Here is a 25,755-nt window from a genome sequence, read left to right on the forward strand (position 1 = left end):
TGAAGAGCCGGCTTTGCGGGCGTATGCCGACTTCAGAGAGCCCCGCGTCTTACAGGCGGGAGGAGGGGGGACCTGCGCGCTGACTACGCCCCCCCCCCCCCCCCCCCGCGGCCACGTGGCAGCGGGATCCTGCGAGCGCACGCGCGCGACGGGACGCCGCCGCAAGCCCGGGCCCGCCACTCGCAAGCCTTGGTCCGGGCACGGATCTTCCGTGGCCCACAGGGGCCACTCGCCTTCTCGAGGCAGTTTTGTTTCGCCGTTAAGGCTCAATAATCGCGGGACGTGGGGAGTGGGCACGATCGATCCCCACGCTTCCCCACGCCGCGCCTCCTCGGCTCCGCCACGTGAGCCTATAAGTAGGGGGAGGAGGGAGAGCGACAGAGGTTCGCACGCTCTCTCCCGCTCCGCCCCTCCTAACCCTCGTTTCTTCCTCTCGCTGCCGCCGCAGCTTCCCATCTCAGCGCCGTCGCGTCTCTACACCGCCTCGCTCCCATGGTGTTGTCAAGCTCGTGGGACGGCTCCAACGTCCATGACGACCATGTGGAGTTCCTCTGCCAGACTCGGCGCCTGCCCGGTGCCGACCTCGTGCAAGTTCGCCTGGCGCCGGCGACGGAGATCTCGCCGGCGCCGGAGGAGGGCGAGCGGGTCGTCTTCCGCTCGCACTGCCTGCGCGGCTTCGGCCTTCTGGCGAGCGGATTTCTGCGCTCCTTCCTCGACTTCTACAACCTCCAGCCACATCACCTCACGCCTAATGCGGTGATGCTGCTGTCGGCCTTCGTCTCCCTCTGCGAGGGCTTCTTGGGGCTGCTCCCCACGCTGGAGCTCTGGGGGGAGTTCTTCCAGAGCAAGCTCGGCACAGTCGTCGCCGGCGTGCCCGCCCCCTGCGGGGCCTTCATCGCCATGAGGAGGGCGAGCGAGAACAACCCGTTCCCGCCCATCTGTTGGAAATATGCCCTAGAGGCAATAATAAAAGCATTATTATTATATTTCTTTATTCATGATAATTGTCTTTATTCATGCTATAATTGTGTTATCCGGAAATCGTAATACATGTGTGAATAACAGACACCAACATGTCCCTAGTAAGCCTCTAGTTGACTAGCTCGTTGATCAACAGATAGTCATGGTTTCCTGACTATGGACATTGGATGTCATTGATAACGAGATCACATCATTAGGAGAATGATGTGATGGACAAGACCCAATCCTAAACATAGCACAAGATCGTATAGTTCGTTTGCTAGAGTTTTTCCAATGTCAAGTATCTTTTCCTTAGACCATGAGATCGTGTAACTCCCGGATACCGTAGGAGTGCTTTGGGTATATCAAACGTCACAATGTAACTGGGTGACTATAAAGGTAGACTACGGGTATCTCCGAAAGTGTCTGTTGGGTTGACATGGATCAAGACTGGGATTCGTCACTCCGTATGACAGAGAGGTATCACTGGGCCCACTCGGTAATGCATCATCATAATGAGCTCAAAGTGACCAAGTGTCTGGTCACGGGATCATGCATTACGGTACGAGTAAAGTGACTTGCCGGTAACGAGATTGAACGTGGTATTGGGATACCGACGATCGAATCTCGGGAAAGTAAACATATCGATTGACAAAGGGAATTGCATACGGGGTTGATTGAATCCTCGACATCGTGGTTCATCCGATGAGATCATCGTGGAGCATGTGGGAGCCAACATGGGTATCCAGATCCCGCTGTTGGTTATTGACCGGAGAGTCGTCTCGGTCATTTCTGCTTGTCTCCCGAACCCGTAGGATCTACACACTTAAGGTTCGGTGACGCTAGGGTTGTGAAGATATGTATATGCAGTAACCCGAATGTTGTTCGGAGTCCCGGATGAGATCTCGGACGTCACGAGGAGTTCTGGAATGGTCCAGAGGTAAAGAATTATATATAGGAAGTGCTGTTTCGGCCATCGGGACAAGTTTCGGGGTCACCGGTATTGTACCGGGACCACCGGAAAGGGTGCCGGGGGTCCACCGGGTGGGGCCACCTATCCTGGGGGGCCCCCATGGGCTGAAGTGGGATGGAACCCAGCCCAAAGTGGGTTGGGGCGCCACTCCCCTAGGGCCCATGCGGCTAGGGTTGAGGGGAAACCCTAAAGGGGGCACCCCCTTGCTTGGGGGGCAAGCCCCCCCACCCTTGGCCGCCGCCCCCCCTAGGAGATTCCATCTCCTAGGGCCGGCGCCCCCCCTAGCACCCCTATATATAGTAGGGGAGAGGAGGGACTTGACACACCAGCCCCTGGCGCCTCCCTTTCTCCCCGTTACGTCTCTCTCTCGTAGTATAGGCGAAGCCCTGCTACTGTGACGCCCTGCATCCACCACCACACCATCGTGCTGCTGGATCTTCATCAACCTCTCCTTCCCCCTTGCTGGATCAAGAAGGAGGAGACATCTCCCGTCCCGTACGTGTGTTGAACGCGGAGGTGCCGTCCGTTCGGCGCTTGGTCGTCAGTGATTTGGATCACGTCGTGTTCGACTACATCATCACCGTTCTTTGAACGCTTCCGCTCGCAATCTACAAAGGTATGTAGATGCATCCGATGACTCGTTGCTAGATGAACTCCTAGATGGATCTTGGTGAAACGAGTAGGAAAAATTTTGTTTTCTGCAACGTTACCCAACAGTGGCATCATGAGCTAGGTCTATGCGTAGTTCTTCTTGCGCGAGTAGAACACAATTTGTTGTGGGCGTAGATTTGTCAACTTTCTTGCCGCTACTAGTCTTTTCTTGCTTCAGCGGCATTGTGGGATAAAGTGGCCCGGACCAACCTTACACGTACGCTTACGTGAGACCGGTTCCACCGACTAACATGCACTAGTTGCATAAGGTGGCTGGCGGGTGTCTGTCTCTCCCACTTTAGTTGGATCGGATTCGATGAACAGGGTCCTTATGAAGGGTAAATAGCAATTGGCATATCACGTTGTGGTCTTTGCGTAGGTAAGAAAAGTTCTTGCTAGAAACCCATAGCAGCCACGTAAAACATGCAAACAACAATTAGAGGACGTCTAACTTGTTTTTGCAGGGTATGCTATGTGATGTGATATGGCCAAAAGGATGTGATGAATGATATATGTGATGTATGAGATTGATCATGTTCTTGTAATAGGAATCACGACTTGCATGTCGATGAGTATGACAACCGGCAGGAGCCATAGGAGTTGTCTTTATTCTTTTATATGACCTGCGTGTCATTGAGAAACGCCATGTAAATTACTTTACTTTATTGCTAAACGTGTTAGCCATAGTAGTAGAAGTAATAGTTGGCGAGCAACTTCATGGAGACACGATGATGGAGATCATGATGATGGAGATCATGGTGTCAAGCCGGTGACAAGATGATCATGGAGCCCCAAGATGGAGATCAAAGGAGCTATGTGATATTGGCCATATCATGTCACATATATTATTTGATTGCATGTGATGTTTATCATGTTTTGCATCTTGTTTACTTAGAACGATGGTAGTAAATAAGATGATCCCTCATAATAATTTCAAGAAGTGTTCCCCCTAACTGTGCACCGTTGCGACAGTTCGCTGTTTCAAAACACCACGTGATGATCGGGTGTTTTATTCAGACGTTCACATACAACGGGTGTAAGACAGATTTACACATGCAAACACTTAGGTTGACTTGACGAGCCTAGCATGTACAGACATGGCCTCGGAACACAGAAGACCGAAAGGTCGAGCATGAGTCGTATAGAAGATACGATCAACATGAAGATGTTCACCGATGTTGACTAGTCCGTCTCACGTGATGATCGGACACGACCTAGTTAACTCGGATCATGTAATACTTAGATGACTAGAGGGATGTCTAATCTAAGTGGGAGTTCATTAATTATTTGATTAGATGAACTTAATTATCATGAACTTAGTCTAAAATATTTTACAATATGTCTTGTAGATCAAATGGCCCACGTAGTCCTCAACTTCAACGCGTTCCTAGAGAAAACCAAGCTGAAAGACGATGGCAGCAACTATACGGACTGGGTCCGGAACCTGAGGATCATCCTCATAGCTGCCAAGAAAGATCATGTCCTACAAGCACCGCTAGGTGAAGCTCCCGTCCCACAAAACCAAGATGTTATGAACGCTTGGCAGACACGTGTTGATGACTACTCCCTCGTTCAGTGCGGCATGCTTTACAGCTTAGAGCCGGGGCTCCAAAAGCGTTTTGAGAGACATGGAGCATATGAGATGTTCGAAGAGCTGAAAATGGTTTTTCAAGCTCATGCCCGGATCGAGAGATATGAAGTCTTCGATAAGTTCTTCAGCTGTAAGATGGAGGAAAATAGTTCTGTCAGTGAGCACATACTCACTATGTCTGGGTTACATAACCGCTTGTCTCAGCTGGGAGTTAATCTCCCGGATGATGCGGTCATTGACAGAATCCTCCAGTCGCTTCCACCAAGCTACAAGAGCTTTGTGATGAACTTCAACATGCAGGGGATGCAAAAGACCATTCCTGAGTTGTTCTCAATGCTGAAATCAGCGGAGGTAGATGTCAAGAAGGAACATCAAGTGTTGATGGTCAATAAAGCCACTAACTTCAAGAAAGGCAAGGGTAAAAAGAACTTCAAGAAGGACGGCAAGGAGGTTGCCGCGCCCGGCAAGCAAGCTGCCGGGAAGAAGCCAAAGAATTGACCCAAGCCCGAGACTGAGTGCTTTTATTGCAAGGGAAGCGGTCACTAGAAGCGGAACTGCCCTAAATACTTAGCAGACAAGAAGGTCGGCAAAAGAAAAGGTATATGTGATATACATGTAATTGATGTGTACCTTACTAGTGTCCGTAGTAGCTCCTGGGTATTTGATACCGGTGCAGTTGCTCACATTTGTAACTCAAAGCAGGGGCTGCAGAATAAGCGGAAACTGGCAAAGGACGAGGTGATGATGCGCGTCGGGAATGGTTCCAAGGTCAATGTGATCGCCGTCGGCACGCTACCTCTATATCTACCTTCAGCATTAGTTTTAAACCTTAATAATTGTTATTTAGTGCCAGCTTTGAGCATGAACATTGTATCGGGATCTCGTTTAATTCGAGATGGCTACTCATTTAAATCCGAGAATAATGGTTGTTCTATTTATATGAGAGATATGTTTTATGGTCATGCTCTTATGGTGAATGGTTTATTCTTTATGAATCTCGAACGTAATACTACACATGTTCATAATGTGAGTACCAAAAGATGTAAGGTTGATAATGATAGTCCCACATACTTGTGGCACTACTGCCTTGGTCACATAGGTGTCAAACGCATGAAGAAGCTCCATGCAGATGGACTTTTAGAGTCTCTTGATTATGAAACATTTGACACGTGCGAACCATGCCTCATGGGTAAGATGACCAAGACCCCGTTCTCAGGAACAATGGAGCGAGCAACCAACTTATTGGAAATCATACATACTGATGTATGCGGTCCAATGAGTGTTGAGGCTCGCGGTGGCTATCGTTACGTTCTCACGCTCACTGATGATTTAAGTAGATATGGGTATATCTACTTAATGAAACACAAGTCTGAAACCTTTGAAAAGTTCAGGGAATTTCAGAGTGAGGTTGAGAATCAACGTGACAGGAAGATCAAGTTTCTACGATCAGATCATGGAGGAGAATACTTGAGTCACGAATTTGGCACACACTTAAGAAAATGTGGAATAGTTTCACAACTCACGCCGCCTGGAACACCTCAGCGTAATGGTGTGTCCGAACGTCGTAATCGCACTTTATTAGATATGGTGCGATCTATGATGTCTCTTACCGATTTACCGCTATCTTTTTGGGGCTATGCTTTAGAGACTGCCGCATTCACTTTAAATAGGGCTCCGTCGAAATCCGTTGAGACGACACCGTATGAATTATGGTTTGGGAAGAAACCTAAGCTGTCGTTTCTAAAAGTTTGGGGATGCGATGCTTATGTCAAGAAACTTCAACCTGAAAAGCTCAAACCCAAGTCGGAAAAATGCGTCTTCATAGGATACCCTAAAGAAACTGTTGGGTATACCTTCTACCTTAGATCCGAAGGCAAGATCTTTGTTGCCAAGAATGGATTCTTTCTAGAGAAAGAGTTTCTCTCGAAAGAAGTAAGTGGGAGGAAAGTAGAACTTGATGAAGTATTACCCCTTGAACCGGAAAATGGCGCAACTCAAGAAAATGTTCCTGAGGTGCCTGCACCGACTAGAGAGGAAGTTAATGATAATGATCAAGATACTTCTGATCAAGCTCCTACTGAAATTCGAAGGTCCACAAGGACACGTTCCGCACCAGAGTGGTACGGCAACCCTGTCTTGGAAATCATGTTGTTAGACAACGGTGAACCTTCGAACTATGAAGAAGCGATGGCGGGCCCGGATTCCGACAAATGGCTAGAAGCCATGAAATCCGAGATAGGATCCATGTATGAAAATGAAGTATGGACTTTGACTGACTTGCCCGTTGAACGGCGAGCCATAGAAAATAAATGGATCTTTAAGAAGAAGACAGACGTGGATGGTGATGTGACCATCTATAAAGCTCGACTTGTCGCTAAGGGTTATCGACAAGTTCAAGGGGTTGACTACGATGAGACTTTCTCACCGGTAGCGAAGCTAAAGTCCGTCCGAATCATGTTAGCAATTGCCGCATTCTACGATTATGAGATATGGCAAATGGACGTCAAAACGACATTCCTTAATGGTTTCCTTAAGGAAGAATTGTATATGATGCAGCCGGAAGGTTTTGTCGATCCTAAGAATGCTGACAAGGTGTGCAAGCTCCAACGCTCGATTTATGGGCTGGTGCAAGCATCTCGGAGTTGGAACATTCGCTTTGATGAGATGATCAAAGCGTTTGGGTTTACGCAGACTTATGGAGAAGCCTGCGTTTACAAGAAAGTGAGTGGGAGCACTGTAGCATTTCTCATATTATATGTAGATGACATACTATTGATGGGAAATGATATAGAACTCTTGGACAGCATCAAGGCCTACTTGAATAAGAGTTTTTCAATGAAGGACCTTGGAAAAGCTGCTTATATATTAGGCATCAAAATCTATAGAGATAGATCGAGACGCCTAATAGGTCTTTCACAAAGCACATACCTTGATAAGATATTGAAGAAGTTCAATATGGATCAATCTAAGAAGGGGTTCTTGCCTGTGTTACAAGGTATGAAATTGAGCTCAGCTCAATGTCCGACCACGGCAGAAGATATAGAAGAGATGAGCGTCATCCCCTATGCATCAGCCATAGGTTCTATTATGTATGCCATGCTGTGTACCAGACCTGATGTAAACCTTGCCGTAAGTTTGGTAGGAAGGTACCAAAGTAATCCCAGCAAGGAACACTGGACAGCGGTCAAGAATATCCTGAAGTACCTGAAAAGGACTAAGGAAATGTTTCTCGTTTATGGAGGTGACGAAGAGCTCGTCGTAAAGGGTTACGTCGACGCTAGCTTCGACACAGATCTGGATGACTCTAAGTCACAAACCGGATACGTGTATATTTTGAATGGTGGGGCAGTAAGTTGGTGCAGTTGCAAGCAAAGCGTCGTGGCGGGCTCTACATGTGAAGCGGAGTACATGGCAGCCTCGGAGGCAGCACATGAAGCAATATGGGTGAAGGAGTTCATCACCGACCTAGGAGTCATACCCAATGCGTCGGGGCCAATCAAACTTTTCTGTGACAACACTAGAGCTATTGCACTTGCCAAGGAGCCCAGGTTTCACAAGAAGACAAGGCACATCAAGCGTCGCTTCAACTCCATTCGTGAAAATGTTCAAGATGGAGATATAGATATTTGTAAAGTACATACGGACCTGAATGTAGCAGATCCGTTGACTAAACCTCTCCCTAGAGCAAAACATGATCAACACCAGAATTCCATGGGTGTTCGATTCATCACAATGTAACTAGATTATTGACTCTAGTGCAAGTGGGAGACTGTTGGAAATATGCCCTAGAGGCAATAATAAAAGCATTATTATTATATTTCTTTATTCATGATAATTGTCTTTATTCATGCTATAATTGTGTTATCCGAAAATCGTAATACATGTGTGAATAACAGACACCAACATGTCCCTAGTAAGCCTCTAGTTGACTAGCTCGTTGATCAATAGATAGTCATGGTTTCCTGACTATGGACATTGGATGTCATTGATAACGAGATCACATCATTAGGAGAATGATGTGATGGACAAGACCCAATCCTAAACATAGCACAAGATCGTATAGTTCGTTTGCTAGAGTTTTTCCAATGTCAAGTATCTTTTCCTTAGACCATGAGATCGTGTAACTCCCGGATACCGTAGGAGTGCTTTGGGTATATCAAACGTCACAACATAACTGGGTGACTATAAAGGTAGACTACGGGTATCTCCGAAAGTGTCTGTTGGGTTGACATGGATCAAGACTGGGATTCGTCACTCCGTATGACGGAGAGGTATCACTGGGCCCACTCGGTAATGCATCATCATAATGAGCTCAAAGTGACCAAGTGTCTGGTCACGGGATCATGAATTACGGTACGAGTAAAGTGACTTGCCGGTAACGAGATTGAACGAGGTATTGGGATACCGACGATCGAATCTCGGGCAAGTAACATATCGATTGACAAAGGGAATTGCATACGGGGTTGATTGAATCCTCGACATCGTGGTTCATCTGATGAGATATCGTGGAGCATGTGGGAGCCAACATGGGTATCCAGATCCCGCTGTTGGTTATTGACCGGAGAGTCGTCTTGGTCATGTCTGCTTGTCTCCCGAACCCGTAGGGTCTACACACTTAAGGTTCGGTGACGCTAGGGTTGTGAAGATATGTATATGCAGTAACCCGAATGTTGTTCGGAGTCCCGGATGAGATCCCGGACGTCACGAGGAGTTCCGGAATGGTCCGGAGGTAAAGAATTATATATAGGAAGTGCTGTTTCGGCCGTCGGGACAAGTTTCGGGGTCACCGGTATTGTACCGGGACCACCGGAAGGGTCCCGGGGGTCCACCGGGTGGGGCCACCTATCCCGGGGGGCCCCATGGGCTGAAGTGGGATGGAACCCATCCCAAAGTGGGCTAGGGCGCCACTCCCCTAGGGACCATGCGGCTAGGGTTGAGGGGAAACCCTAAAGGGGGCGCCCCCTTGCTTGGGGGGCAAGCCCCCCTCCCCTTGGCCGCCGCCCCCCTAGGAGATTCCATCTCCTAGGGCCGGCGCCCCCCCCCTAGCACCCCTATATATAGTAGGGGAGAGGAGGGACTTGACACACCAGCCCCTGGCGCCTCCCTTTCTCCCCGTTACGTCTCTCTCTCGTAGTATAGGCGAAGCCCTGCTACTGTGACGCCCTGCATCCACCACCACACCGTCGTGCTGCTAGATCTTCATCAACCTCTCCTTCCCCCTTGCTGGATCAAGAAGGAGGAGACATCTCCCGTCCCGTACGTGTGTTGAACGCGGAGGTGCCGTCCGTTCGGCGCTTGGTCATCGGTGATTTGGATCACGTCGTGTTCGACTACATCATCACCGTTCTTTGAACGCTTCCGCACGCAATCTACAAAGGTATGTAGATGCATCCGATGACTCGTTGCTAGATGAACTCCTAGATGGATCTTTGTGAAACGAGTAGGAAAATTTTTGTTTTCTGCAACGTTACCCAACACCATCCCCCTGATCCAGTCGGTGAAGGTCTGGCAGAGATCGTAATTCTACGTGAAGAACATGGCCGAGCAAGGAGACTACATCAACCTGCCGGCTTACGTAGCCGGCCCGCCGGCTGGGAGGCAGCCCTCGTGGAGCTTCCAGTCCCGGTCACTGTCTCCGGCCGGGAATGCCGCCATCTCCCGGCTTCGGGTGATGATTCAGTCGGAAGGCCTGCGCGGGGCCGACTTGGTGGCCGCCTTCGTGGAGCGCCGGATTCTCCCTCTCCAAAGCTGGCCCCATATGATGTGTCAGATGAGCGGCCGCTTCGACCCAAGCCGGCTGAGCACATGGGAAATGCCCCACGCGGAGGTGGTGCTCATGGTTAATTACATCGCCAACTGTAAGCTCGCCGGGGACTGGCAATACGGCAAGGCGCCGTATTCTCGCGCCAATCCTCCGCCCGTGGTAAGTTTCTCTCTTTATCTTCTTTTTGTCGTCAGCCGGCTTCATGACGGCCGGCCTCTGACCAGTCGGTTCTTTTGAGCAGAACCCTCTTCTTGCGCCGCCGGCCGGGGCGGCAGGGATTGAACGCCAGTACGCCCCCGACCGCACGATGGATGACGTTGACGACCCGGACTTGGGGGCGGCCGCCATGGAAGACGCCGTCGTGGGGGACAGCGCCGAGCCCGGAGGCTCAAGGTTCACCGCGAGCTTCGAGGACTGGCCGGACGATTTCGAAGCCGAAGTCACCCCGCGTCGCCAGCCGGCGGCCGACCAACAGGGCGCGGGCTCGTCTGTCGCGCCGGCTGCCGGCGGCGCGCAGAAGCGCCGGGCCGCTCTAGGCCTCTTCGGCAGTCGGCCGAAGAAGTCCAAGCCCTCCACCGCGGCGACAAAGCGAGACGAGGCGGCCGCGAAGGCGGCCCGCTTCCGCAAGGCGGTGAAGCAGCCCCAGGCGGTCTCGGCGTAAGTCTTCAATTGCCTTGCCGCATTCTCGTCATCATTCTCTTTCTCTTCGAATATTCTTCTTAACTTTTCCTCGCTTGCTGGACAGGGCGCCGCTTTCCCTTGAGCGGGGCCCGGGCAGCTCCATCGTGGGGCCGGCTGGAGGGCCTTCGAGCTCCCGCCGCGTGGACCCCCATGCCGATCTCAGGGAGGCCACAGAGCGGAACGCCCGCGAAGCGCAGGAGGAGCGCGAGGCGGCGGAGAAGGCGGCCCCCCAGGCGGCGAGGGAGTAGGCCGACGCGGCGGCCAAGGCCCAGACGGAGGCGGCTACCGCGGAGACGGAGGCGGAAAGCTCGCGCAGCCAGCCTCCGCTGCTCGCCATTCCTCTCCGAGCCGTAGCCCCCGACACCCCATTGCCCTTGGCGGAGGGGATCGTCCAAGACCCGCCGTTGTTGGAGAGGGGGGAGGACCCCGTGGCCTTGGCGGGGAGAGCGCCGCCAGCAGCGCCAACCGGAGCGGGCCAAGGCGGTCAATCGTCAGCGGCGCCAGAGCAGCCGGCCGGAGGTGAGCCGGAGAACAGAGCCGGCCTCGAGGTGCAGCCGGCGATGGGCCGGCGCGCAGGGGGAGGCGCCGCTCTGCCGGAGTTGCGCCGAGCCGCAGGCGCAGGCCAGTCGGCGGAAGATCTGGAGGCGGCCAGCACTGCCACATCCGAGTGGACTCCCAGCGGGGAAACTGGCGAGCTGAATGTGGCGGCTCAAGGGGTCCGGAGCCGGCTGCAAGCTCAGGCCGCCCTGCTACAACAGTTCACCCAGGAGTTCTTGTCAACGCGAGCCACTATCCAGGTGAGTCCTTCGTTCTCGGCTGCTTTGCTTTCTTAATTTCTTCCGTGGGGGCGCGTCAGCGCACCCACTGGGTGTAGTCCCCGAGATTCGGGCCGTCTGCTGCGCAGTCGGTTCGGATCTTTCTCGACGGCTATCTTACTTTGCTTTTTTCTGAACTTTCAGGAATACCACAACCTTCGTGCTGCCGCCTTCAGCTCCCAGGCTCGGGAGCTGAGCCGGAGGACCGACGACCTGGCCGACAGCCGAAGTAAGTACTCAAACTTGTCTGTCTCCTGTGGGGGCGCGTCAGCGCACCCACTGGGTGTAGTCCCCAAGATTCGGGCCGACTGCTGCGCAGTCGGGTCGAATCTTTCTTGACGACTCTTTCTTATTGGTTTTTCTTTTTCCTTGTCTTCAGGGGCCAACGCCGACTTGAGGAAGGAGCTCGGCGAAGCGAAGGCCGCCCTTCATACCAAGGAGGCCGAGTGAGCCGCCTTGGTCCAGGAACGAGATCGCCTAGCCAAGAAGTTGGCCGACCAAGAGGAGAGCCACAAAGCGGCCCTGCAGGCGGCGCAAGAAAGCAAAGCCGCCTTGATGGCAGAGTATTAGATCATGGTGGCGAGCTGGTCTGAGACCCGGCGAGCCCTGGACGAAGGCTTCGGCCAGATTGAGGACTTGATCGACGATAAGCTGCCTTCCTCGGCCCTCCCCTGCCCCTTGCCGCTTGGGTTTCTTTGACTTATCTTGAGTTGTTGCTTGTTTTTGGTGCAGACTACTTCCTCGGCTACTCCGCCTTCGCCGCCCAAAGCATTGAGGCCCATCGCGAGGCGCGTCGACAGGCGGGAGCCAACATCGCGCCGGATGCGAACCGGACACTTGAGGAGCAGCTCCTGGCTATCCAGGCGCGGTTGTAGCCGGCTCATCGGATGCTTCGCCGGCTCCAACGTGCCGGGGCGCAAGTGTTGGCCGCCCTCTGGCCCGGCGAGACGATCCCCCGCACCCCAAGCCGAACTGCCGACTGGCTGGAGGTCGCAGTTGGTCGCTTTGAGGCTTGGAAGGCGTCGGCGGCCCGCTTCGGAGCCGGGCAGGCATTGGAGTTCGTTCGGGCTTGGTACCCTGGGCTGAGCCTAGACCAGCTGCACACTTGGCGGATGGAGGCCGACGCGGAGCTGGAGGAGGTGAGGCCGGCTATCGCCCAGCGAGCTTCGACAATCGCCGAGTGCACCGACATCAGCGTTTTCGCACCCGAAATCGATGATGACGGTGTTGCTCGGCCGGAGGAGTGGTTCGGGCTGAACCCGGCGGTGGGCGAGGACTCGGCGAAGGAGATTGCCTCCAGCGATGAAGGCGAGGATGACGAAGAGGAGGACGGCGAAGACGTCGAGCCGGCTGGTGGAACAACCGGCCGACCTCAGGCCGACCGCGCCTCCAGCAACGAGGCGCGTGGAAGCGCGACCTCTACGAGAGGCGGCGACAAAGCCGAAGTTCGCCAGCCGGCCGCTCCTTCAGCTGGCACGACCGTCTCCGCCAACCAGTCTGGCTCGTCGGCCGCTCCGCCAGCTTGACCTGCCGTCTTTATCTTTCCTGCCTTGTTGTCTTTGAACAATCTTTGTTAAGTTTTCGCAGTTCCACCCACTGCGGGTGTACCCAAACTATGTTGAATGCTGGTCTCTCGGAGGTCTTTTTATGTAAATATTATCATGTGCATGCTTGGTTTCCATTCGCGTATGCTTTTTATCCTTAGGCTTTTTCCTTTGCCGCCTTCCCTCTTTGGGGAGGCAAGTACTTGAGCTTTCTTGGATTGAAGTGAAGTGAATGGAAACCGGCCAGCCGGCTACTCTGGTAGCTATTCGGCAGTGTGAGAAAAACCGGCTTTTGTTATATTAGTCCGTTAGTCCCTAGCCGTTTTTCGTGTGGGCGCCCGTTCCTGCCTTTAACTCTTGCCAGCCGGACAGCCGGTTCTTCGAACTGCGACTTTTGGCAAGAGAAGGCTTGGGAGCCGGCACACTACTTGTCTGACTGCGGGTAGGACTTCTAACATAACTCCAGTCGGTGAGTCCCCGAGCCGACTAGTCGAACTCGGTGCCGGACGGAATAAGTAAATGACACAACAAGGTCGTAAGCATGATACTGTTCATTCATAAATAAGGGATGGCAGTCCCCGAGCCCTCCTCGGGAAGCCTATTGTCTTGTACTTAATACAAAAGTTAGCGTGGTACATACTGCATTTCAGCTGTAAAATCTTCGGAGGAGGTTGGCGTTCCATGGTCGTTCCGACTCCTTGCCGGAGTCGTCTCTCTTGCGCGCCTTCGGCTTCTGTGCGTCGATCAGGTAGTAGGAGTCGTTGCCTAGAGCTCTGCTGATGACGAAGGGGCCTTCCCAAGAGGCTGAGAGCTTGTGCTGGCCGGCTGTTCGCTGGATCAGCCGGAGCACAAGATCGCCCTCTTGGAAAGATCTTGGCCTGACCTTCCGGCTGTGGTAGCGGCGTAAACCCTGCTGGTAGATTGCAGACCGGCTGAGGGCTAACAGTCGGCTTTCTTCCAGCAGGTCGACGCCGTCTTCTCATGCTTCCTTGGCCTCCGCTTCCGTGTACATGGTTACCCGAGGCGAGTCGAACTCGATGTCAGTTGGGATGACCGCCTCGGCACCATACACAAGGAAGAAAGGGGTGAAGCCGGTTGACTTGTTTGGTGTAGTGCGCAGACTCCAGAGGACAGCCGGCAGCTCATCGAGCCAACAGCCGGCTGAGCGCTCTAGAGGTACGACCAGTCGAGGCTTGATACCGGAGAGGATGAGGCCGTTGGCTCGCTCGACCTGGCCGTTTGACTGCGGGTGGGCGACGGATGCTAAGTCCAGCCGGATACCTTGGGCTGCGCAGAAACGTGCCAAGGCTCCTTTGGCAAAATTTGTGCCATTGTCGGTGATGATGCTGTGCGGCACGCCGTACCGAGTTGTTATGTCTGCAATGAACGTCACGGCAGTCGGCCCATTCAGCTTCTTGATCGGCTTTGCCTCAATCCACTTGGTGAATTTGTCCACGGCGACGAGCAAATGCGTCATGCCGCCGCGCGCCGTCTTGAATGGGCCCACCATGTCCAGTCCCCAAACGGCAAAGGGCCAAGTGAGGGGAATGGTCTTGAGTGCCGAAGCCGGCACGTGTTGCTTGGAGCTGAAGACTTGGCATCCCTTGCAATGTTTGACTAGGTCTTTGGCGTCATCCAAAGCAGTCAGCCAGAAGAAACCATGGCGGAAGGCTTTGGCGACAAGTGATCTTGAGGCCGCATGGTGGCCGCATTCTCCTTGGTGAATGTCTGTGAGGATTGCAATGCCCTTCTCTTGCTCGACGCACCGTTGGAGGATTCCAGTAACGCTGTGCTTGAGTAGTTCTCTGTTGACGATTGTGTACGCTCCGGCTCGACGCTGGACTTGTCTTGCTTCTGTTTCGTCCGCCGGCAGGTCTTGGTTTACTAGGAAGTTGAGGATGGACTGAGCCCATGATGGAGCCGCGACTTCTTCTACTGCCAAAGTGGCTACTGCCACTAGGGTGGGCGGGCTGGGCGGTGAGGTGCTGGAGTCGGCCGCCGGCTGTAGTGCTGGTGCAGTCCCCGGGCCGGCTACCGCTGTCCCCGAGCCGGTCATGGCAGTCCCCGAGCCGGTTGCCGAAGTCCCCGAGCCGGCCGCCGAAGTCGCCGGGATGGCTATGGGGGTCTTGGGGTCGGCTACTTGATTCTTCGAGCTGGACCCGGCCGCATCGGGGTCAGGCAGCATGAAGATGGAATCGGATTCCGGAGACGGCTTGATAGACGGCTTGAGGAGGCGTTGTAGAGCGACGCCGGTTGGAATTGCTTGCCGAGTAGAGCCTATTCGAGCCAGGGCATCGGCTGGCTCGTTGTCGGCTCGTGGTACGTGGAGGAACTCGCATCCTTCAAAGTATCCGCTGAGTTGTTGGACCAGGAAACGGTAGCTCGCCATATTCGCGTCCTTGGCGTCCCAGTCGCCGGATGATTGCTGGACCACCAGGTCCGAGTCGCCATAACATAGGATCCGGTGAATGCCAAGTTCTTTGGCAAGCCGGAGCCCGTGTATGAGCGCCTCGTACTCAGCCACGTTGTTGGAGGCGGCAAAGTGGATCTGTAGCGTGTATCTGAGCTTGTCGCCTTTGGGAGAGGTAAGGACGACGCCGGCTCCCAAGCCGGTGCGCATCTTGGACCCGTCGAAGTGCATGCGCCAATGGGTAGAGTCGGGAGCCGGCGGTAGGTACTGGGTCTCGGCCCAGTCGACGAGGAAGTCGGCCAGTGCTTGGGACTTGATGGCAGTGCGGGGTTGGTAGAAGATCGTGTAGGGGGCCAGCTCGATGGCCCATTTTGCCACCCGGCCGGATGCATCTCGGCTGCCTATGATCTCGGCTACCGGGGCAGTGCATACGACCGTGACGGGATGCTCTTGAAAGTAGGGCTTCAGCTTCTTGGCGGTGAAGTACACGCCGTAACACATCTTTTGGTAGTGCGGGTAATTCTGCTTTGAGGCGGACAGCACCTCGCTCAAATAATAAACCGGCCTCTGGACCGGCTGGGCTCGGCCTTCTTCTGGGCGCTGGACTACGATGACGGTGCTGACCACCCGGCTGGTTGCGGCGATGTAAAGGAGCATGGGCTCTTTCTCAGTCGGCGCCGCGAGGACAGGCGGCGTGGCCAACATCTTCTTCAGCTCGTGAAAAGCTTGGTCGGCCTGGTCGTTCCACTCGAAGTGAGTGCTCTTCTTCATGAGGCGGTAGAGGGGGAGAGCTTTCTCTCCGAGCCGGCTGATGAAGCGGTTCAGGGAGGCTAAGCACCCGGTGAACTTCTGAATGTCTCGAAGCTTGGTAGGGATCGCCATTCTCTTGATGGTCTTGATCTTCACCGGGTTGCATTCGATGCCGCGTTCGGAGACTAGGAAGCCTAGGAGCTGGCCAGCTGGCACCCCGAATACGCATTTCTCGGGGTTAAGCTTGATTTGGAACCGGCGTAGGTTCTCAAACGTTTCCTTGAGGTCTCCCAGCAGGGTGCCACGTTTCTCTGTCTTCACCACGATGTCGTCCACGTAAATGTGAGCATTCCTACCGAGCTGCTTGAGGAGGCACTTCTACATGCAACGCTGAAAGGTGGCACCGGCATTTCTCAAGCCGAATGTCATAGTCAGGTAGCAGAAGGCTCCGAACGGCGTGATGAAGGCGGTCTTCAGGCGGTCATCCGGATCCAGCTTTATCTGATGGTATCCGGAGTAAGCATCCAAAAAACTCAACAGCTCGCATCCGGCTGTGGAGTCTATCACTTGGTCTATCCTTGGCAGGGCAAAGGGATCTTTGGGGCAGGCCTTGTTGAGACTTGTGTAGTCTATACACATGCGCCACTTGTTGTTCTTCTTTAGCACAAGGACCGGGTTGGCGAGCCACTCTGGAAAGAAAACTTCCATGATGAAGCCGGCCGCCAAGAGCCGGGCTATCTCCTCCCCTACAATCCTGCGTTTCTCCTCCGACAATCGGCGAAGGGGTTGTCTGACTGGCTTTGCGTCTTCTCGAACGTATAGTTTGTGCTCGGCGAATTTCCTCGGAACACCCGGCATGTCCTTGGGGGACCATGCAAAGATGTCCCGATTCTCACGGAGGAAATTGGCGAGCTCGCCTTCCTATTTGCTGTTCAGGTTTGCCCCGATGACGGCAAACCTCTCTGGATGCTCGGGGTCAAGAGGTATCTTCTTTGTCTCCTTGGCCAGCTGGAAAGATCCTTGAGCATCATGCTCCTTGGGGTCGGGGGACACGGCCGACTGCTTGCCGGCTATGGCCACGACTCGGTCCAACATCTTCTTCTCTTCGGCAATCACAAGGGACTCGGCCAGCCGGCTGCTGGCCGCTGTGCACTCGGAGGACTTCTTGTAATCACCGGCTACGGTGATGACACCTTTGGTGCTTGGTATCTTCATCTTGAGGTATGCATAGTGGGGAACTGCCATGAATTTGGCCAAGGCAGGTCGGCCCAGCAATGCATGGTAAGGGCTCTCCAGGTCCACCACTTCAAACCAGATCGCTTCCCGGAGGAAATGCTCCTTGTCCCCAAAAAGTACATCAATCTTGATTTTGCCAATGGGGGCGCAGGACAGGCCGGGTACGATGTCGTGGAACACTGTCCGAGTGGGCGTGAGCTGCTTTGTCTTGACATTTAGCTTCTCCAGGGTGTCACGATACAGGATGTTGATGCTGCTCCCGCCGTCTATCAACACACGGGAGAAGCGGGCGGCGCGTTTGTCCGTTGCAAGGGTGGCTTCCAGGACCAAAGCATAAGAGCCGGGAGACGGCATCACCTCCGGATGGTCGGCCTGGCTCCAGCTGATGGGCTTTTCTGACCAATGGATGTGTCCAGCGGGGTTGGCAGCGACCACGCCAACTTCCTGGCGCTCTCGGCGTTTGCTGCGCCGGTCTTCGGGCTGGCTTGTAAAGACGATGTAGGTTGCTTGCTCATCAGGGAACTCGTCATGCACGGCTCCGACTGCGGGCCGAGCGGCCGGAGGCGGTGGACCGGTAGGCGGAGGCGGCGCGAGCCCTTCGCCTTTAGAGATTCGGGTGAGCCAATGGCACTTCCGGGTCCTGTGGTTGGACGGCTTCGCGCCGCTATGGAACTTGCAAGGGGCGTCGAGGGTTTGCTCGTAGGAGAAGGCGGGCTGCCAAGCCGGCCTGCCGCCCTTGGGATTCTTGGGCGCCGGTCGTTCTTCAGGCGGCGCACCTTCGACTGTGGCCACCTGCCGGCTGGGGGGAGGCGGCGCGGGGCCCTTGCGCTTGTGGTCGTTCGAGTTGGGGTGTCGGCCGGAATCCCCAGTCGGCGTCTTGGGCGCCGGGTTGAGTACCTTTCCGGACGCGTCTACCCGAAGCTCGGTCTTCATCGAGGAGTCGGCGGTGGCGTACTTGTCCACTATGTCCAGAAGCTCGTCGAGGGTAGCCAGCTCGTCGCAGAGGAGCTTGTGCTTGAGGAGGGTGCCTTCTTGGCATCCGGCTGTGAAGTATTCTATGGCTTGCACCTCGTGCACCCCTTCACAGGAGTTGCGGAGCTCGGCCCAACGCGTGAGGTAATCGCGAGTGGACTCGGCGGGGCCTTGTACGCACAAGGAGAGCTGTCTGGGCTTGGGAGCCCGCTTGTAGGTGCTGGTGAAGTTGCGGACGAAGGCTTCTGTGAAATCTAGCCAGCTGTTGACGCTACGCGGCTTGAGGCTGTTGAGCCAGGTCCGCGCCGTGCCTTGCAGCATGAGGGGCACGTACTTCACGGCAACGCGCCGGTTGCCGTTGGCTATGCTAACCGCCATGGAGTAGTCGATCAACCAATCTTCTGGCTTCACGGAGCCGTTGTACTTGGGAGTGTCTCTTGGGAGCGAGAACCCTTTGGGAAAGGGCTCGTCGCGGATGTAGGGGCTGAAACAAGGCGGGCCGACATCGTCTTCTTCTTCCAACGCCAGGGATCGTGCCAGGCGGTCGATCCGATGGCAGGCGTCGTTCTCGCCGATTCCTTCGCGGCGGCCCAGCCGGCCGCTGAGAGTCGGGTGCGCCACCGGCGGCGGGGCGGGATATCTCTCTCCACGAGGCGGAGACGGAGGCGGGTCGCCCCGCCATTCCATGGCTCGGGGATGACCGTCCGCGTCTCGCTCGATGGAGATCCGGGTCCGGCTGCGGCTGGCAGCCGGCTCCTTCTCGCGTCGCGCGCGGGTGTTGCTCGTAGTCGTCGTCCGGGACGTCGCGCCGTGCTCTCGCACAGGGGAGGGCTTTCCGCGCGGGCATCGGCTTCGTGTCGCCGCGCGGCTGCGTCAATCAATTGCTGGATGCGCCGGGTCATGTGGGGGAGGTCTTCGGCCTCCAAGCCGTCCAACTCATCTACAGCCGCTTGGGCGGCACGCAAGTTCTCGAGTGGAGTGGCATAGACCGGGCGGTCGACTCCCAGCGTGTCGACGATGACAGCGCCGCGTTGCTTGACAAGGCCGGCCCGGCTTGGCCCGCCCAGGGCCGGCGTGCCGAAGGTGGCACGGTCAGCTTCGCGTTGATAGGCCTCAGTGAGGCATCTTATGGAAGCCAGCCTCCGGCCCTCTGCGAGGACGGCGAGGCGGCGTGCCTCCAGTGCTTCGTCGTCGGCATCAGCCGGGAGGGGAGCGGACAAGTCGTGGGCCGCCGTGCGCGAGGCGTCGCGGGCGCTCTCGTCGGCCGGGCCGTCGTGGCCGACAACCATCACTTCGGTGGTGACAGCATCGCAGCCGTCAGCTCGAGGAAGCGGGTCGTTGTAGATCGTGACGTTGGTGGGGAAGGTGTCGTAGGAGGCCGTGTCGGAGTCGACAGGCATCGGGTCGGTGGAGCCAACCGACTCCAGGTCCGCAGCGGGCTCGCCGGAGACATGGAGCTAGCCGAGAAGGTTGGCAAGGTGGTCGGTGCCCGCATCGGAGGCGAGCTCATCGGAGATGACAGTTTCGTCGAGGAGGTCGGCGAGGCCGCTTGCCGCGCAGACGCTGGTGACGCCTTGTAGCGCGTCGTGGCAAGCGCCATCGGGCGTGCCGGGCTGGCTACGCTCGTGGGGGAGGAAGAAGGTTCCCGTCCAGAACAGGTCTCCGGATGACGGTGCACCTGGCCCCACAGTGGGCGCCAAATGTCGGGTGGTAGGTGCGACATATGCCAACGGGTGGCTTATCATTGTGGGAACCGGTAAGACATCGCCGGTGCCTGGAAGCCGGATAAGGCGAAGACATGCACACCGGCGGATCTTACCCAGCTTCGGGGCTCTCCATGGAGATAACACCCCTACTGCTGCTCTGCGGGGTCTCCGCATGCTCACTAGATGAATCAAGTAGCTACACAACGCTCCTTGAGCTGTTTGGGGGGAGGAGGAAGAAGGGCACGGCTAGCCTGCTTCTACTCCCTGTGTGGTGTCTAGAACTAGCGGGGGGTCGAACCCTTTGCATGGGTGCTCCGGGGGGTTTATATAGGCCTACCCCCGGGGGTACAATGGTAATCCAACTGGGCGCGGGGCCCAGTCGTCTGTGACTGCGCTCGCCGGCTTCTGCGCCGGCTGCTGGGGCCCGCCGGCTGGTGGGTCCCGCTGGCTGCCGGCCCCTTGGTCGATAGGAAGGCCCCACTGTCCAGGGCCTGGTCGGCGGCTGGTTACTGTTGCTTCATCTTGTTGACGTGAGCTTCATCGTGGTAAGCGTGGCTACAGTACCGCCGCCTGTCAGGCGATCGCTGTAGCCTTACCGCGTCTTGTCTCCTTAATGGGGCGTCTTCTTCGAGGGAGGCGGCAAGCCGGCTGCGGGGAGCCGGCTCTGTCTTGGGCCGACTGATTGGATGCGTGGCCGCCTTCGGGCGTCTCCCTGCTCAACGGGGCCCACCGCCTGTGGGCCACGCTGGCGGCCCGTCGTGGGTGATGCCAGGGTCAACATGGCAACAGTGCTGCGCCGGACGGGTCATGCCTACCCCGTACGGCGCACTGTGCCAGGCGTGCTCCGGGATTCAGGGGTGGCAGGCTCTTCTGTAGCCACGCCCCATCGCACCGCCGTTAGGTGGGTGCAAACTTTTGTGGGTACGGTCTGGACCGCTTTATGGGGAGCCGGCTTCTCGGAGTCGGCCTTCTCATGGCCGGCTTCTTGGAGTCGGCCTTCTCATGAGGGCTAAAGTCGGACCGCCTTCCGAGAGCCGGCCTGGGTGGCAGCCAGCGAGGGGAAGGCGGCCCCATGTCTTTGATTCTTGAGAGCCGGGCGGGCTCGTAACTTTTTTCAGAAGGGCCAGGGGGAGCCGGCTAGGCTACCCATGGCTACTTACTCCGACATTAATACTCTAGATGCATGTTGGATAGCGGTCGATGAGTGGAGTAATAGTAGTAGATGCAGGCAGGAGTCGGTCTACTTGTCTCGGACGTCATGCCTATATACATGGTCATACCTAGATATTCTCATAACTATGCTCAATTCTGTCAATTGCTAAACAGTAATTTTTTTCACCCACCGTAGAATACTTATGCTCTTGAGAGAAGCCACTAGTGAAACCTATGGCCCCCGGGTCTATCTTCATCATATTAATCTCCTACTACTTAGTTATTTCCTTTGTTATTTACCTTGCCTTTATTTTACTTTGCATCTTTATCATAAAAATACCAAGAATATTATCTTATCATATCTATCAGATCTCACTCTCGTAAGTGGCATTATAGGGATTGACAACCCCTATTTGCGTTGGCTGCGAGGATTTATTTGTTTTGTGCAGGTACGAGGGACTCGCACGTAGCCTCCTACTGGATTGATACCTTGGTTCTCAAAAATTGAGGGAAATACTTATGCTACTTTGCTGCATCATCCCTTCCTCTTCGGGGAAAACCAACGTAGTGCTCATGAGGTAGCAATGACTTAACCAAAAACTTACCAATAATTGCATCTGGCTGCTCTTCAACCTCCTCCACGTTCACGTGGTTCAATTGTCCCTTGTTGAAAGGGTTGGGCTTCTTCCCATAGCTTCCATTACCATTTCCATTCTTTGCTTCAGGACATTCGGTGGCGTAATGTCTAGTCTTCCCGCACTTGAAACAAGTAACGTGACCTAGATCCCTCTTGGCGGGTGTGGCTGGGTTAGAGTGGTTCTGATTACTGCCTGCTCCATTCCCGTTTCCATTCTTGGGGCCACTGTGGTTATGCGAACTTCCTCCATTGTGGGTATGTCCTCCATGGTTATGGGTATATCCTTCCGAGTTCGAGGTGAAACGAGGTTTCTGCTGGGCTCCTGAATTGTACTTCCCTGGTCCATACTTGCTTTTGCGGCTCTCAATCTGCTGTTGCTTCCCTTCAATCATAAGAGCCTTATCTACCAACTCCAGATAATTGTTAAATGTTGCCACCATTAATTGCATACTCATCTCATCATTAAGCCCTTCCATAAACTTCTCCTGTTCCGCGGCATATGTGGCCACATCATCTGGGGCATACCGAGCTAACTTGCTAAACTCATCCATGTACCGCCCCATAGTGAGGTTGCCCTGGCGTAAGTTGCGAAATCACGCTTCTTCATGCTCATATCTCCAGTTGAGACATGAGCAGTGCGGAACGCTTGCTGGAGCTACTCCCAAGTTATATTGGCTATAGGGAAAGTGGTTGTGTAATTCTCCCACCATGAGGCTGCAGGTCCATCCAATTGGTGTGCGGCAAAACGCACCTTATGAGCATCTGTGCAACCTGCGGTGGTCAACACCCTTCCAATCCTGTGTAGCCAGTCATCAGCAACTATGGGCTCGGTGCTACTGGAAAACACCGGCGGTTGTAACCTCAGAAAACGGGCTAAGTTGTCAACTGGAGGTGGTGGCGGTGGGTTGTTGTTATTGTTGCCTTGATTCTGAACTAGCAACTGCATCAGTGTATTTTGTTGTTGGATCAACTGAGTGAGCTCCGGTGGGAAGACAAATCCTGGGTCACGTCTCGAAGGCATGTGATGGGTTTAGAGGGGAGAGAATTAGAATAGAATGAGGTCTAGTGAGAAAGCACTACCCATATGCACATGAGACAAACACAAACATATCACACCAAAACTAATTCAAGCAAGGGCATACAATCAATCTAACTATCGTTACAGTGCTCGGACTACTAGTATATACATGGGGGAAATACTACTAATAATATGGTGGTCTACTAAAAATTTTGATCGGTAGAAGACTCCATGATATCTGCTCTAGCTTCGTCTTCATAATCATCATCACTACTGTCGGGGTTGTCGATGATGATGTAGTCCTTGGGATGGGCGTCATCTGCTCCTGGCGCAGGGTCTCCCATGAATACTCCTAGCTTCCTTGTCAGGTCGTCATTATTCTCCACTAGTATGGTGATTTCCTCCTCGTATCCATCGCGTGTAGACTTGAGTTCCTCTTCAAGCTCCATGTTCCTAGTCATCAACTTCTTCAAATCTATCATGCTTGCGCACATTTGGTTCTCCTGGCGACGAATGTGCTGGTTTAACTCCTGGATGTAAGCTGCAATGGACCTGTCCTTCCTGGTGCCGAGCATCTCCCATTGCTCATCTCGGCGCCCACATATCTGGTAGATGGTGTCCTTAAGATCCTTGTGATAAACTTCGCCGATGCGTCCTATGGCGATGTGGGCTGCCATGCTCTTTCCTAGACTCCAGGTTGGTGCATCAAAGGAAAACTCTATGGGCTTAGTAACTGGCGTGAATGTCCTTCCTGGAACTTAAAATCAAATCATCCAACGCTCCTCTTCTGGTAAAGTGGTGATGTAAGTCCTGGTGAAGCTTGGTATTCCGATATTCAGGTACCTAGTGACTTCCTTCAAGTGTCGTCCAAAAGGTGTGTCTTCATCCGGCTACGCAAACTTGTTCCTTGTGCCCGCCATCCTATAGAGTAGAAGATGGAGAGAAGTCAGAAATGAGTAGAGAAGGGTGACCTCTGGCTCATCTTAGTGGTCGTGTCCTACATTCAGCATGTGCTCTGATACCATCTTGTAGCGATCCAACCTCAGACGGTCGAATCTCTGTGCATAAGTGTCATCCATGGATCGGTAATGCTGACACACACAATACTTTGAATGATTTATAACAAAGTAGCAATCACACACTTATTACATTGATAGTCTCAAAAGAGAACTTATTACAATAAATATGGCTTAAGGCCATCTAAATAAGATAATAGCAGAAGGCTTGGAATATAAAGTGAGTCCATCAACTCCAACGCAATAGCTGAGTGCACGACAACGACCTAGCGCACCTTACTCTTCATCTGAAAAGTCTGCAACATGATATGTTGCAGCCCGAATATGGGTCAGCACATGGAATACATTGGCAAGATAACACAGTAGAGCAATGAACAAGTAAAGTCTATCACTACATGCATATGAGGTTGGTGGAGGCTCTACGGTTATAATGTTTTGCGAAAAGCCAATTTTTCCCTACAACAAAGGAATATATTTTATTTAACTATCATGGTAGTTGTTAAACATTGAGAAGGTTCCTCCAACTCAATTCCAATTAAACAGTTTTAATAACCCAACCAAATTAATTAATAGAGTGATGAGATCAACATGATAATCCAAGATCCAGATACTCAAAATGTCCATAACCGGGGACACAGCTAACCATGATTAGTTTGTACACTCTACAAAGGTTTGCACACTTTTCCCCACAAGACTCGATCTCCTCCATTGGATTTCTCGCACTACATGGTGTTTGAGAAACGGATGACCGAGACACGGTCTTTCAGAAACATTAACCCTAACCCTGGGTAGACCGTACCAACCTACATCCCCTACATCTGCTAGCCTACCACTTGAAGAGGTCATGCAACTTACTCAACTATGCTAGAGCCCATAATAGCTTGTGGCTGCACACGGAAGTTTCTAGCATGAATAATCGTATGATCCCTTTGAGCCTGGGTGGCGAACCATAGGATGATCACACGGGTACTCCGCGATATCCTAGGACAACACTGGATTCTCCAAGTGCCCACAAGCAATCCACCCAGATGTGTATTTAAGTAGCCACCTTAAGTTAACCATTAATTAACAATCTCACATCTATCATGGATACACTCAAACCCAATCCAAGTCTACGAGCATAGCATGGCAGTATAAGCATAACGTAGAAGAAACTCCCAGGGTTTGATAATAAAAGGGCAATAGGTTCTACCTCATCATCTACTTCCCAAAACCCACATGTTAAGAGATCCTACCCATGCAATGTTTGAGGGTTGAAACTAATGCATAAAAACTGGGTAAGAAAAGAGTATGATCAAAGTGTTACTTGCCTTGCTGATGATCCGCAAAACCTAGTGACTCGCAGTAGCGCGCTGCGCACTCCAGGAATTCTATTGCAAACAAACAATAGCATACATAAGCACTCAAGTAAAGATGCAACGGTAAAACTCAAATAAGAAGATCAAATCTGAAAGTTCAACTAAAGAGCTTCAACTCGCAAAAAGAAACAATCAAATCGGAGCTACGGAACTGAAACTACGGTCAAAAGAACTATGAAATCAAATCTTCTTGAAACCAAAATTTAAATTGTCAAAACCTTTTTCAAGTTGATTAAACGGAAAGAGGGGCTCGAGACAAAGGTTTTGGCGTTGGTTTCACTGGATTTGGACAAACGTTTAAGAAACGTCGAGGGTTTGAAGATTAGGGGCTAATCTACGATAAAAATAATCGCAGATAGGTCCCTGGCCAAAATAAACAGAAAAAAAATCTATCGGACAAATGTCCGCTATCAGAGGCAAACGGGCGAACGCGTTCGTTAAAAACGAACTAACGAACGATTTCTAAATAACTAAACCGAAAAAAACCAAACTGATCTAGGGTTTAAAAAACCCGAATGGTT

This window comes from Triticum urartu, chromosome 1A (assembly GCF_056163025.1).
Source record: "Triticum urartu cultivar PI428250 chromosome 1A, HENAU_Tu73, whole genome shotgun sequence".
In the NCBI taxonomy this organism is placed as follows: Eukaryota; Viridiplantae; Streptophyta; class Magnoliopsida; order Poales; family Poaceae; genus Triticum; species Triticum urartu.